The sequence below is a fragment of the Coffea arabica genome, chromosome 1c, assembly GCF_036785885.1.
Source record: "Coffea arabica cultivar ET-39 chromosome 1c, Coffea Arabica ET-39 HiFi, whole genome shotgun sequence".
Classification (NCBI taxonomy): domain Eukaryota; kingdom Viridiplantae; phylum Streptophyta; class Magnoliopsida; order Gentianales; family Rubiaceae; genus Coffea; species Coffea arabica.
Window position 1 is genome coordinate 50,761,278 of NC_092310.1, and position 16,492 is coordinate 50,777,769.

At 33.1% G+C, this 16,492-nt stretch overlaps 1 long non-coding RNA gene across 1 annotated transcript; it reads right to left on the reverse strand.

Annotated features, from left to right (window-relative positions):
* Positions 1 to 7,229: 7,229 nt before the first annotated feature.
* LOC140006632 (uncharacterized) lies at positions 7,230 to 10,419 on the reverse strand. Its single transcript, XR_011814364.1, has 5 exons — positions 10,226 to 10,419; positions 8,923 to 9,092; positions 8,144 to 8,197; positions 7,808 to 7,917; positions 7,230 to 7,486 (listed from the first exon to the last, which is right to left on the reverse strand). It is a non-coding gene; the product is annotated as an uncharacterized lncRNA (long non-coding RNA).
* Between the last annotated feature and the right edge of the window lie 6,073 nt (positions 10,420 to 16,492).

Here is a 16,492-nt window from a genome sequence, read left to right on the forward strand (position 1 = left end):
TGACGACGAACCTCAGAAGAGAGGGGGATTGGGGCTGCTTGTGGTGGTAGTGGCGGTCGGCGTTGTGGTGCTGAAGAAGAAGAGCGGTGACGACACCAGTCCACCAGCTGTCCCTATAGTAGGCATCGACGACGTCGCCTAGGTCGAAATAGGGTTCAGAAGAAAGAGGGTCAGGAGGAAGCACAGGGCGGAAGAATTCGGCATTGACGTACTCGCGGAGAGGGACGTTGGAGCCCTCCTCGACGACGAGGGTATGGTACTGGACGTAGGCCTTACTATTGGAGTGGAATTTGAATTTGCGTTTCTTGGCAGAAAAAGCAAAGAAGGAAAAAGAATAAGCATATAATTTTTTGAATTTTATGTTTGTGAGAAAGCTTCTTGCACGTTTACTGGCTGATGCTTAGGTTAGTTTGAAACATCTGTGATTTCCTAATGGATAATTTCCTCCTCTGTAATTTTTTGCTCATATTCTGCTTTGCTCTGTTGGATTAGTACTCGTGGGTCTGCTAGAATAATCCAAACTGTTTCTAAAGGCTTTGAACTGTCATGTTAGCCTGAGGATTAGTTAAAGTTCACAGTATATTAGATAGCTGATTCACTCTGCTGTTCTTTGAAATCAAACTTTTTATGTTTATTCAAAAAGTGATAGTCTGAATCTTTGGAAGAAAAAAATCTCTTTTAAGGAGGAAAAAGTGCTAAGCAACTTTTTAAGTGTTCAACTGATGAAATTGAAAGAGTGAGGGTAACTAGGTGCTGGAGGAAGGAAATACTTAAGAGACTGTGAAAGTGACAATTCAACAGAAATATTATCAATTAGAAAACCATGCACCACCTTGAACTGCTGATGAAAAATGCACACATCCAACTCAAAAATCAATTTGCAATAACTACAGAGCCCTATTAACTACCCAATGGCAATTTCGGCATCTTGAAGTTTTTAACGTGCAATTGCTGACGGATGGGATAAACTGAGGAAAAACAAACGTTGTGGGGTAAAGTGAGAAATGACCTATACTTAAAGGGGATAAAGTGCGATTAACCCTAAATATAATGATGCTCAATTCTATTCAGTTATGCCCAATTATGCTCAGGTTTGAGTAAATTTTGAGTAAATCAAGGCTAAAGTTTTACACCTTAGATGTAAGTATCCAAAAACATTTAGAATCTATAGTTTTTAAAATTTTAAAACTTATGATCTTAATAAAGGTTATTCATAAAAAAGAATAAAACCTACAAAACAATTTTAGATTAGAATATGTGAGCGGAACATGCATAAAAAATAGTCTACACGTTAGGAAAACCATGATGCATGCTACTACCAAACCTCAACATTATTGAAAATGCATGATATTTTCTTATCTACTAGTAGTGCAATTATTAAAAAGATTTTTAGCTAATGCTATAAATTTGTTGATTAAGTAGATTCTCTGTCTTGTGTATTTCTTAGCCATGCATGATAATTTCTAGAGAAGGTATAGGTTATCGCAAACATGTTGCAACATAAGTATTCTTGAATGAAAATGGAAACGAGATGGAAACACTACAAATCCTGCAATGCAATTTTGCAGAGAGGGAAGGATAAGTTGATTGATTTGGGGAGAGGGATTGTAAATGAAAGGTTTTGGATTTGAATCCTCCTACTTACATTTAAAAAAATTTAAAAAAAGCAATGCAATTTTTCAAAGCTGGCAATCTTATTAGAATTTTGTCAATAATATATTTTGGCGCTTGTTTTCCGATTAATTTGATCAATTAGCACTTCTATTACCCTTCACCATGTATGTCATTTGCATTATTCTAAAACTATATCTTATGAAGTATGGACAATATTTTGGTGTCTTCAAGTGATCAAGGCATCATAACATGATGATAAGCCCTTTTCGTACAATAGCTTATATTTCTATTATTTAGTAGTCATGACTGAGAAACGGTCATATAATTTCTTATTTGGTAATAATTATTAGCTGGCTTAGAAGTTCACAGGAAAAACCTATTTTTTTTCTTCAATAACAGAAAAGAAAAGTAATGAGCAGCTAGCTTGCGGCTTTAACTTAATTAAAATAAAGGTAGCGATTTGTAGTTGCATAGCTAGCCTAGTAATTGTTTACTAGTGACATGATCTGCATGTGTCCAACCCCTTCAAGCAATAAACATGCATTATCCTGAGGTGTTTGCTAGGAAAAATTCCAAGGTGCATGCACACAAATATATATATTATTTTTATAAAAATACTCCTAATATGTGCACCACTCTAGAAAAACTAAAAACCCATTTTTCTGCGTGTACTATCGTGCGTACACGCAATTTTGAATTAGACTACTCATAATAGATTACATCTATTATTTCGTAATCTATATTTTTTTTTCTTCTGAGAAGTTCAATATTTCATATCTACCTTGAGTTACTTGTAGCTGCAAAAGGCAGGATCTTGACCATACACAAAAATAAGATGACCTATAAGGCAAGGCTTTTCCTTCGTTTCACTTTTCGAAGATGAGCTTACCCTGAACTCCTTGACTATCGCATTGCCTACCTACGGCTATGCTACTACGACCAGCCACTGCTGGTTTTTTTGATTGGGGTAGAGGTGCTGTCTTGGGTCCTTAATCATTTACAAGATGTACCAGCTTTTAATGCTTTCAAAGTTCCTCATGGTTGTCCTTTTATATCTCATTTCGTCCCATCTGCTACTGTCACTCTTCTTCTCTGTAACTTACACCCAAAAATTCTCTTCCACCATTTTGACTATTTCTCCCACTTATCCCATTCATATGATCATCTCTCTCTTTCCGTCTTCTTCATCTTCATGGCCTCTTTGTCTTCCACATTTATCAATTTTTTCTCACAGTTCCTAAAGCTTTGGCTTCTTGGTTCCTGTAACACACAATGAGGTGTGTCGATTATTGAAGAAGGCTATGAGATTGAAGCTTCAATTACTTTTTCAGCTTCGTTATTTTGGGATCCCCAACTCAAGACCAAATTTGGTCTGATTCTTGTATAAAAATATTGGATGCACCACGTGATGTATTAATACCTATTATCTATTGTTAAGTCTGGTCCCAAAAAATTGACCAACAAGAACAATGGGTTCAAAGCAACTCAATAAAGATAATAACAAACACAAAAATTTTACGTCCACGAGTGAAGGGGTAACAAATTTACTATAACAGAAACAGAGAGAGTATAAAAGAGAAACTATAAAACCTAGGAAATAATTCCAAGACCCAAAAATTACCTAAAACTGAAAACATAAAAAAGTCTAAATAGCACAAATAATTAATGACCAAAAGACTCATAACTTGCTCTTTTGGTTTGATGTCTGACCAAAATTTCTCTTACACTAGGACATAGAGCCCCTAAAACTCTGATGAACTGGTGACAACGGTACTTAGGTTAGTACTGTTAGCACACTTAAATCCACTATATTTATTACCTTCAAAAGAAGAGACATCTTTATAAAAGTGCCGATGTGGGATACAAAGATAAAATTGACAGGTGTGAGCCTGTACAATAATAAATACCTACTCGAGAAAAATATACCTTTTGTATATAAGATGAAGAGGGTCGAATCTTCAGGAATTGAAAGAAATTCGTCTCTTCAAAAGTTTAGAATATTTAGGGGATTTTTATAAAAATGGAAACAATTAAACAATCGAATAAACTAAAATAAGCGAATAAAAACTAAATGACAATTTATTAAAATGGAATAAAAAATAAATAACTCAAACCAAGAAATAACTTCAAAAATGATTCATTTAATTGATCATTGATGCAATAGTAATTCCACTTATTAACTGACAAACAAGTTATAATCGTCAAATACGCGATGACAGTCAATTTCTCCTTACTGTATTGGTGATTAAGGTATGACCGTTAACCATTACCCTAATTAAGAAATAACCCTAAGTATAATCATAGAGTTCAATTTCTCAATTGCCTTAAAAGTTAGAGAAGTTATGTTCTAACCAAATAACACACTACTATAGTTATTTTAAATTAATCCATATTTATTCTCCTGACACAAACCCAATCATGTCAGTTACCATCTATTTAGAACAATTAAATAATTACGAATTCATTTGTCCTAATTGATTTTAGGTTATGAATTAATCTAAATTCCGGACCCTGGATATTCGTATAACACAGCAACTATAAGAAAGTAAAGCGGAGAATATACGAATACCAGAAAATTAAAGACATAAATAAACCCAATTTGATCTCACAATTTCAGATGAACCAAGTTCTCCGTTATTTCTTGACTAGAAATAGAAATTTAGTTCACCTTCGTTGAAGAAATCCCTCGCAAAATTATAAAATCAATTGCTGAAAACATTCTTCTAAAATTGAGATGAAATATTCGCTAAAAAGGAAAAAAAAGAAAGAAAAGAAAAGATGTCTTCTTGTCTCCTACGGCCAACCAAGAAAAGATAAAAAAAAAACCTACTTACAACTGACTAGTCTCTTTCGTCGAAAAGAAAGAAAACTACCTAATTGACTAGTAACGTCCCTCTCTAAGAATGAAGACATAAGGAAACGATAAGAGTGCTAGAAGTGCTTTTTCGTTCTTGTTTCATACTACTACTAAACTACTATTACTAACTAACGTCAAATGTCTCAACAAACCAGATCCTATCCGAACAAGAAACGAAAAGTCTTTGTAAAATAAAATGGCATCCTACTAGAAACGAGATATTAACCATCTGATGCAAAATTCAATTCTTGTGTCTTCAACTCTCAGTTGGTACTCATGAGCCAACTCCGAACTTCCCCAAGACATGCAGAGTTCTAACTTTGCCGCAACCATGCCGAACACCAAGTTTGGTAAAGAAATCACGCCTTTTAATTTCTTTTTATCCAATTTCCTATAACCAATGATAATTACTAAAAATCAATAGAATTTACCAATTAACGCAATATTTGGTAAAATAAAAGAGAAAAATAATCATAAAAATTAATGACAAAATTGCTACCTATCAACTTTCCCCACACTTAAATTATACTTGTCTTCAAGCATATCTGAGCTCAGAAGCATAGTCAAGATAGCAAGATTCTGCAGCAATTCATATTAGCACAGACATCCTATTATCCCAACAAGTTTTTCAAAGTCAAAATACATTGAATTTTAACAATTCTCCCAAGAATTTTTAACAAAAGCACTTGTCATTCACAGAAGTGTATAGGCATAATATACGTTCAAATCAACACTATGGAATGACTTTATCATAAGTTTGCTCGTGTATCACATCTCTACCACTAACAGTGAATCTAATACCAGAATCCAAGGGACTTAATTAGGGTTGCTATGGGGCTTGGGCCGAGGGTAGGATAGAAAGAATCAATTAAGAGCTGTAAACATATCAAAGAAGATGTCAGAAAGTTACTGCATAAAACCAAACATCAATTTCACATCAGTCCACATGATCAAATCTTTTCTTGCAATTTTCAATAACTCGGTAGTTGAAAGTATGTTCTCGGGCTCCGCCATTGATCACCAAAGGCCAAAATTTGCCCAAAAACATGTGATAATGCATTTTTTGTTTTCACTCTTTTTTTCTACTCACTAGAACAAGGCGCGGCACGTTATAAATTGAAGAGTTTTTTTATCATGATTTTGAAAAATTTCTTTCTAGCACGTGATTAAAGACGCAGACGTGTCATTCTTAAAATTTGCACTTGTGAAAATGACGGATCCGTAAGTTAAGCGCGGATGTGCCTTCGTTCAACTACCAAACACAAATATTAAATGAGCAAAACAAAACACAAATATAAAAACAGGGAAAACATAATTAAATAACATCAACAGAGTTGGGTCACCTCCCAACAAGCGTATTTCCTTAACGTCTTTGGTTAGACACGGCTAAATATCCTTAGTTTGAATAAGTTGGATCTTTAAATTGCAATATCTCCACCTCTTCAATTGGAAAACCTTCATAACAAGACTTGAGACGATATCCATTCACCACAACTTTTTTATCCGTTTTTAAAATTTGAAATTTCATTACACCATAGTGAAAAACATGGGTAACTACAAAAGACTAATCCAACGAGAACATAATTTACCTGAAAGTAATTTAAGTTTTGACTGATAGAGAAGAATTTTTTGGTTAATTGGAAAGGTTTTTCTTAAAATTTCTTGGTCATGAAAAGCTCTAATCCTCTTTTTATAAATCACGGCGTTCTCATAGATTTCGTTCCAGATTTCCTCTAATTTTTACAATTCTAACTTCTGATGAACCCCGACCTCCTCTAAATTCATATTGCAATGCTTCACTGCTCAAAATGCTCAGTGATCGAATTTCACTGAAAGATGGCATGACTTTCCATATACCAAGCTATAGGAAGACATCCCTATAGGTGTCTTATACTCGGTCTGATATGCCCAAAATGTGTCTTCTAATCTTTAGTTCCAATCTTTCCTATCAAGACACGCTATCTTCTCTAAAATAGACTTTATTTTCTTATTTGAGACCTCTACCTAGCCATTTGTCTCAAGGTGATAAGAGGTCAGGATCATATGAAGGACACGATACTTCTTAAAAAGTGTAGCTATCATCTTATTAAAAAAATGCATCCCCCTGTCATTGACAATGGTTCTTAGTATTCTAAAACGTACAAAAATGTTTGACTTAATAAAATCTGAAATCACTTTCAAATCGTTAGTCCGGGTGGTTTTAATTTTCACCCATTTAGAAACAAAATCAACTGCCAAAATAATATAGAGAAAATCAAATGATATAGGAAAAGGACTCATAAAATTGATACCCCAAACGTCAAAAATTTCAACGAAAAACATGAGATACTACAACAAAAATGACATTTAACGGCATTTAAAGGTGTCAATATAGATAATATAATCTGACAATTTACCTTGCCTTACACCTCGGACGAGTGGTCATCCCTTCCAATGTGGGGATAGGCTCGTAGCATTCAAATATGTCAGGAAAATTATGCTGTTATAACATCCCATCTACCAAAAAAAATTCCTTTTCTTGATAATCGAAAGTGTCAGGATAGCTATAGTTAGTAACAAGTAGGAGTTTTTTTTTAACTGAGTTATGCTGACACTTTTAATTACCAGAATTTTTTTTCTTTTTTCTTTGATATAGAAGCAACCTGCAGGTAGTGCTCCCTGCTATACATTCCGTCAATCAGAAACCCAAAGGACTTGTATAATTATCCCAAAGAACAGAATACATATAGTAATCTAAAAACAAAAGTCAATGCTCAAATATAATTTATTGAACTAAAAGTCAGTAAGAAGTACTAACATAGCAGATCCCTAACAAGTACAAACTTAAAAGATTCTCTTGTGCATAAACTAAAAGATTCTCATGTGCACAAATTTGAAAGATTCTCTTATGTACAAACTAAAAGATTTTCATCCCTAACAACTAGAAAGAACTTGCAATAACTTCCAAACTTTCCAATGAAATGAGAGTTTTTAGTCATAACCACGAATACCCCATCAATCTTCATCTGGTTCCACCTGTACACAAAGTTTGTTGGGATCATTAGATCATCATAACTAGCAATAAAATTTCAGAAAAGCCACAATATAAGTAAGTGCATATATTACCAAATGACAAGACTAAGCAATTGGTGCACCCAGTGCATCTTGAATTGTTTATTGCAAATCATACGATTTAATCAATTACTCATTTGGACTCATTGCAACTTGTATCTGTATTCCCTATCTAGTAAGGATCCAACAAGTACAAGAATCAAAGTCTTGCCAAAAGTCTAGGAAGCAATAAAATGAGCACCCATCCTCAGATAAGAAATGGTAGATTTCGAATAAATCACATACTTGTAAAGCCATCGTGCTATCGGCTAGTCAATTCCCATCAAACCAGTACATTGTCCAACTCCATTCACAAAGCGCATGCTAACAATCTCCGCAATAGCACACAAAATAGTCTGCACAAGAATGAGCTTATAAATGATAAAATACATTATCTCCTTCCTTCAAATACACAAAACAGTCAATTCCCATCAAGGAGAACGATGTACCACACTAAAAGAGTCCAATAAGAAGAGTCATGTTAGGCAAAATAATGCATCTTAAAAGGGCTGCATAATGGGTTTTCTCTAAGAAACCCTCTCTCTTTTTTTCTAATTGAATGGACAATAATCAAGTACTTACAGGTTCTACTCATCTTGCGCTGATGTGCTTTGAAAGAATGATTTCCGAAACAGCCTATAGAAGCAGCAGCAACATAAATCAGGCACAGTTTTTGAGTCTGAATAGTATAGTAAGTGCTATACAGAAACCTGAACAATTCTTGAGGCTTGTAAGATGAGAAAATACTTTCTCTTATCTCACTGGAAAGGTCAAACAGTAGAGATATCTTGGACAAAATTTCATGAAGCACTAACATCACAAATGAACAAATCCAAGTGCTCAATGAAGAAGTTTGAATGATTACTTGTTCACTGGATTGTCACAATTAGCACTTCTAGACTATATAGTAAGTAAACATATCAAATACAAATAAACAAGGCTAAGGGAGTGATTTCCGAATTATAGAACTAATTAATAACATTAAGATATTTGCTTGAGTATTTGTTTTGTCTCCTTTAAGGCATCCTATAATTAAATCATAGCAATTGAAAGAATATAGGTTCAAACAAAACTCATTACGTTAATCAACCCAGCTATTATAAGAAATTAAAAACTCCCATAAGCCTGCAGCATTTTTGTCTAAGAAAAGCCCATGACATGTCTGATGTGAGCACAAACAGTTAATTGGCATTAAAGACGAATTACCATGGAGTAAAACTACACAAGTATGCAGAAAACGAACTTAGAGCACAATGGAAAAGGAAATTGCACAATGCGTACCAATGAGTGGTCAAATTAAAGAAAAAGGCTAACATTCAATAGTCAGTTATTAAATACGTATTGTATAAACAATATCTCACCCTTAGTTCCACACAGGAAAGATAAGGCCTCTTCTCTGTGTCATGAGAAAATCTAACTTTTCCTTTTTTCTCTCCTGACTTCATCCATTCCTTATTAACATTTGGATGAATCCACATATCTTCCATGTCTTCTTAAGTTCTGAAATCCCAAGTTGTATTCAATGGACCTGCTGCCTCATGTATAAACACACAAAATTTTTCTTTCAGCACAAATTGGAGTGAATTAATAAAAAATAGAATGAGATTCACAGTAGTCATATCATAAAATTCAAAATGCTAATTTTGTAAAAGTCAAACTAGTCAAGTTTCAAGGATTGACTTAGAAAAATTGGATATATGTTAGACTAATTGGGCACTACTTGCAAGGAATTCATACTAATAAAACACCAGAAAAGATATTTCATTTTGGAGAAAGTGCACTTCTTCTGTCTCCTTAACTAAGGTATCCAAACAGAATTACAGCTTTCTGTTTTGGTGTAAAGACAAAATAGTTAAACCCAAAATGTTCAAGAAACTAAGATGAGATATTTCTAGGACAGAACAACTTAATCTGAGTCTTCCATTTGTTCTGTCACTAATCCAATAACATAACCAGAATCATATTCCAACAGGAAGATTGCATTTTTTCATAGATTAATTAGAAGATAAAAAAATTTGACATACAGTAAAAAACAACGGAACATGTGTATCTACTAACTTATAAAGCAATGATCATAATACTTGCACATTAAAAAAAAATTACTAGTTCAGATCAACTTATCACCTTCGAGTTAACAAGGAACCATGCACTAATCAGCAACAGAATCTTATGTGAGTATTTATATTGACACAATTCGTTTACCCACCCTAGATTGATTCAATTGACGACTATATGAGTTATTTCAAGCTGCAGTAGAACATAGCAGTAAACATTCATTGTTGCACAAAATCAAAATGATCTCCATGCCAAAAATAGCATCTTCATCAAGTAGCCAGTAGAATGAGAATACTAGCTTCTAAATAGGGATTTACCTTCCTGTGTTATTGTCAAAGTTACAAATTAGTGTAGTATCAATATTAGAAAATGAGTTTCTTGTCACTAAATTTTTATTAGTGTATATATTATTGAGTAAATTAATATCAGTACCAAAGGAAAGAAGGTTGACATTTTATCAAACAGGTTATGGACAACAAATCCTTAAAGCTGAACATGAAGATTTAGCAAAAAATATTATATCAGGTTCAGAAAAAACATTATATCAGATTCAAATAGACAACCGAGAGGAATCAATTTAGGGCAAAAAGTTACCATGCAATTACATACCTTCAATAGGAAAGCAAGGGTAGTTTGATTGTGGAGAGATTCAACAGAAAAAACTTTGTAGGGGGAGGAAAATTTTGGCCGAAAGTTTTGAGAGATAGTTTGCCGAGAGAGAGACTTTGTGAAAGAGATGAGAAGAATCAAAATTTCGTTGGCCGGCAAAATGAAAGTTTTGAGATTTCACTAAGTGTTTTGGCAAAGAAATCTTCTGCCAAAATTAAACGACATCGTTTTATATTTTATTTTTTTGGTGTATCTCACATTTTTTCAAGTGTCATGATAGGGAATCTAAAGACACATTATTATTTTAATATCAGATAAAATAAAAAAATTAAATTATATATTATTGAGTTGATAACAAGTGTCATGATAGAAGTGCTATAATGACACAAACTAACAAGTGTCCTTATAAGTGTGTCAGGAAAGACCATTTTTGTTGTAGTGAGAGTTTGCGGCATTTGATCCTTACATGAGATATTGCCTACCTTTTGACATCTGTTACAAGACTTATAAACTAAGTATGCATTATTGAACAGGAAATACCAGAAAAGTTCATTTTCTAATATCTTGTGAACAGTCTTTTTCGGTCCAAAATGATCTCTACATGCAAAAGTGTGACAAAATGCCAGGATAGATTGTAATTCATTTTCAATTACACATCTTCTCATGACTTGATCCACACACCACTTCCATAGGTAAGGGTCATCCCATATAAAATATTTAGCATTATTTTTCAATTTATCCTTTTTCGTCTTGGGCCACTCTGCAGGTAATTTCTCAGCCACTAAATAATTAATAATATCAGCATACCAAGGTAACAAATAATTAATGAAAAATAATTACTCGTCAGGAAAACTTTCTCTTAATGGAATTTCTTTTCCATGACGGTTACACGACTCAAATGATCAGTTACTAAATTCCTCTTGTAAAAGCCGTATCCACCTAACCAACCTTGGTTTTGTATTTTTTTTTTTACCATTAAATACCGCAGAGTTGCATGATTAGAATATACGATAACTTTAACACCTAATAAATTTGACCTAAATTTTTCTAAAACAAAAATAACAGTTAGGAACTCCTTTTCGGTGGCAGAGTAATTAAACTGATCTCTATTCAAGGCCTTTGATATGTAGTAAATGACGTGAGTAACTTTTTTCACTCTCTGATCCAACATTACTCTCACTATATAGTCGTTGGCGCCGTATATGATTTCAAATGGGAGACTCTAATTAGGGGGTTGGATGATCGGTGGTGAAGTCAGGAATTCTTTCAACTTGTCAAATGCCATTTTACACTTGTCATTAACTCAAAGGCCACATCCTTTTACAAAAACTTAAATAAAGGTGTTCTAATCTTTAAAAAATCTTTGATAAACATGTGATAGAGGTTTGTATGTCTAAGAAAAGGGTGTACTTCCCACATACTTATGGGGTAAGGTAAAGCATACACAATATCTATCTTGGATTTATCAATTTCGATACTTTTGAATAACACTACATGATCTAGAACTATCTCGTAATCAATTATAAAATGATATTTTTTTCAATTAATCATTAAATTAGTTTCTATACATTTTCAAAATTAATTTCAAATTATCAAGATAATCATCAAAACTATCCCCATATACGCTGAAATCATCCATGAATACCACTATAATTTTCTCCACATATTTCAAAAAAATTCTTACCATGCACCTCTGAAAAATAACAGGGGCATTACATAATCCGAAAGACATTCTTTTGTAAGTAAAAGTTTTAAACAGACATGTGAAGGTGGTTTTCTTCTGATCTTCTAGTGTAATTGCAATCTAAAAGTAACCTAAAAAATCATTCAAAAAATAATAGTAAACTAGACACATTAAGCTTTCAATCATTTGATTAATAAAAATGAGAGAGAAATGATCATTTTTTGTGACAGCATTTAGTTTCCGATAGTCGATGTATTGGCGCTATTCGACAAATTTTTGGATTGGAACTAGCTCTTCTTCTTGGTTAGTTTCTACCGTTACTCCCGCTTTCTTTGAAATTACTGACACTGGACTAACCTAAGGGTTATCTGATATTGCATATATAATCCACACATCTAACAATTTAAGTATCTTCTTTTATACTACCTCCATTATCAAGGAGTTCAACCTCCTTTAAACTTGTTTTATGGGTTTGGTACATTTTTCGAATTTAATTTTATGCATATGCACAGAAAGGCTGATTCCTTTGATATCAGTTATTGTACAATGTGTCACCTATTTGCGCTCACTAAGAATCTGAATTAACTTGGTTTCTTGGGTTGGTGCTAATTTTGAAGAGATGATCACAGGAAGAGTCTCTTTGTTATCTAGATACGCATACTTCAAGTGGTCTGATAAGGATTTCAACTCTACAATAGGTACCTGCACAAGAGATGGTAATAACTTTTGATGAGATTTTGGCATAAAAATGGGCGCAAGTTCATACCTTATTGTCGTAGTTGCTAAAAATGATAGTACTCCAACCATGAGCTTGAGATCATCACTTAACTCCATATCATGAGTTGTGTCCAACTCAAGATGTTTGGTTAAAATAACCTCTAATTTATCCCTGCCATCAATTTTGAAAACATTCTGTACAATAGCATTAATGACACTTATAGCATAAATAGAGTTAAAACTAGAACGATACTTCATGGCCTCAAATATATTAAAGCGAAGAATTTTTTCGTGAAATTTCATAGATAAACTATCCTTATTGACATCAATTTTTGTTCGAACCGTATTAAAAAATGATCTACCTAATAGCAGAGGGCATGGGTCTGGAAAATGATCATTTTTCATATCTATGACATAAAAATTAGTTGAAAATGTTAATTCAGTAACCTTGACTAAAATATGTTTAATTAGCCCATCAGGATATGCATTAGTTCTATTGGCTAATTGAATTATAATTTCAATTTCTTTTAACGGTCCTAGATTCAAAGAAGTGCAAATCTACTTTAGCATTATATTAATCAATGCTCTTAAATCTTGCATGACATTTCAAATCATGGTGATTCCTATTTTGCAAGAGATAGTAAACATATCCGGATCCCAACATTTAGATGGGAGCTTTCTTGTAGAACTACCAACACGTTCTCCCCCACAAAAATTCTCTTATCACCCTTCTATTGATGTATAAATCCTTCAAGAACTTTGCATACCTTGATACTTGTTTGATTGTATCCAACAAGAAAATATTGATCTCCACCTTACGAAAAATCTCTAGAATCCTTTTTTCCTTATTTGGCTTCTTCAATTTCTCCAACCTGTTAGAAATGGGTTAGTTCTAACTTTAATTATAAAATCAAGGATTACATCTGGTTTCACGCTCCCTATGCCTTCCTTCTCAAAATTTTTTTTGATTCGCTCCTTATTCTTATCTATTGGAGTCATGAGTCCGGGTCCCTCAACTTCCTTCCCACTTCTTAAAGTCATAACACTTATATTCTTAGGGTTCACTTTCGGTTGAGATGACAATTGTTCTTAAATTTAGGATTTCAAATGGTTGATTGATATTGCCATCTGACTAATTTGATTCCGTATATCCTGCATGTCAGAGTCCATTTTTGCTAATACTGTAAAGTGTTAGCAGTTAATATTTTCATCATGTCTTCTAAAGACGGACTTGAATTGAAAGAGGAGGGTTGTGGGTGGAATTGGTATTGCTACTGATACCCTTGCTGTCTACTCAGTATGAAATTCTTTTGTCTGATTTCTCCATAGTTAGGGTTTGGATGATCCTTCCAACTTGGGTTATAGGTGTTGGAGTATGGATTATATTACTTTCTTGGCGCGGGCACATGACCAACCATATTTACCTGTTCAACATTTTTCTCTTGAAGCATTGTGCACATATTTATGGAGTGCCCTACACTGGTATAAATCCCACACGTCTTGATTTGTGGTGATTTTCCTACAGTCAATTGCCTAACAAAAGAGATTAATTCAAACAATTGCTGTTGAATAGATGAAGTTTCTATCTCATCCACTCTACGTGTTGGAACATCTTTTCGTGTACCAAATTGTTATGAGTTTTCGGTCATCCCTTCAATCAACTCCCATGTCTCTCTCGGAGTTTTGTTTACTAATGCTCTTCCACTTGTAGCATCAATTATACTCATATCTCTAAAGAATAAACCCTTGTAGAAATACTGAATCAGTAATTATTCATTTATCTAGTGTTGAGGGCATCTAGTACATAGTTTCTTGATTTTCTCCCAATAATCATAGAGAGACTCCCCAGGATGCTGGATGCAGAAAATATTTTTCTACTCTTCTCTATGTTGTTCGGTCTCCTTCCTCACTCTACATGCAGTCTTCTCTACTTTATTATCAAAAATTAATTCCTCTATACGAGAAGAAAGATGCATAAACTAGAAAAGTACCAGAAAATTAAAAATAAAATGAATTCAAAAAGAGACAAATTAACTAATACCAGTCCTCGGTACTGGCGCAACAAATTGACAGCTATCGAATTTGTACAATAATAAATACCTACTCGAAAAAAATAATTTTTGTATATATAGTAAGTAGGGTCAAATCTTCAAGAACAGAAAAAAATCCATCTCTTTGAAAGTTCAGAGTATTTGGAGGATTTTTATAAAAATTAAAATAATCAAACTATCGAATAAACTAAAATAAGCGAATAAAAACTAAATGACAAGTTATTAAAATGGAATCAATAATAAATAACTCTAGCCAAGAAATAATTTCGAAAATGGTTCACTTAATTGATCATTGATTCAATAGTAATTTCACTTATTAACTAACAAACAAGTTATAACTGCCAAACACACAATGACAGTCAACTTTTCCTTATTGTATTGGTGATCAAGATACGACCGATAACCATTACCCTAATTAAGAAATAATTTTAGGTACGACCATAGAGTTCAATTTTTTAATTGCCTTAAGAGTTAGAGAAATTCTATTCTAATCAAATAACATGTTAGGAGAGTTATTTTAAATTAGTTCATATATTCGCCTGACATAAATCTAATTATACTAGTTACCACTAATTTAGAATAATCAAACAATTAAGGATTCAATTGTCTTAATTGATTTTAGGTTGTTGAATTAATCTAAATTTCGGATCCTGGATATTCGAATAACACAACAATCATAAAAAAGTAAAATAGAGAATATACAAATACCAGAAAATTAAAAGAATAAATAAAATCAATTCGATCTCACAATTTCAGATAAACCAAGTTCTCCGTTATTTCTTGACTAGAAATAGAAATTTAGTTCATTTCCGTTGAAGAAATCCCTCGCAAAATTGTAGAATCAATTGCTGAAAACATTCTTTTAAAATTGAGATGAAATATCTGATGAAAAGTTAAAAAAGAAAAGAAAAGATGTCTTCTTCTCTCCTACAACCGAACAAGAAAAGATAAAAAAAATCTAATTACAACTAGCTAGACTCGTCAGTCGAAAAGAAAGAAAACTACCTAATTGACTAGTAACATTCCCCCTCCAAACATGAAGAGATAAGAAAATGATAAGAGTGCTTTTTACTAAACTACTATTACTAACTAAAGTCAAATTATCTCAACAAACCAAATCCTATCTGAACAAGAAAAGAAAGGTTTTTGTAAAATAAACTGGCATCCGAGTAGAAATGAGATATTATCCATCTGATGCAAAATGCAACTCTTGTGATTTCAACTCTCAGTTGGAACTCACGAGCCAACTCCGAACTTCCCAGGACATGCAGAGTTTTAACTTTGCCACAAGCACGCCGAACAGCAAGTTTAGTGAAGAAATCATGCCTTTTAATTTCTTTTTATCCAATTCCCTGTAAACAATAATAATTATAAAAAATAAATAGAATTCACCATTTAACGCAATGTTTGGTAAAATAAAAGAGAAAAAAATTATAAAATTAATGATAAAATTGCAACCTATCAAAATTCAACAAATCTCCATTTTGGCATGTATCCATAAATAGCAAACAAATAGCAAATAAGTTTCACTTTCTCCATGAAAATTTCAATGGATCCCAATGAATCACAAAAGTCCCAACAGACCCCAACAACCCACCAACCAACAATGATGCAAAAGGTTCAATGGCTACTAATAGGCCAAAACTCATAAAAGATTCAACATATTCTAATGGGATAAAAAATACGATATAGTTATCTTGTTTCATCTTCTTCCCAAAACCCTTAATAAGTTCCAACAAGTCAAATAATTCTTCTTCAAAACTCAACTAAACTCCTAACTCCAACAGAAAATTTTTCTTCTCTCTATAGCGCTAA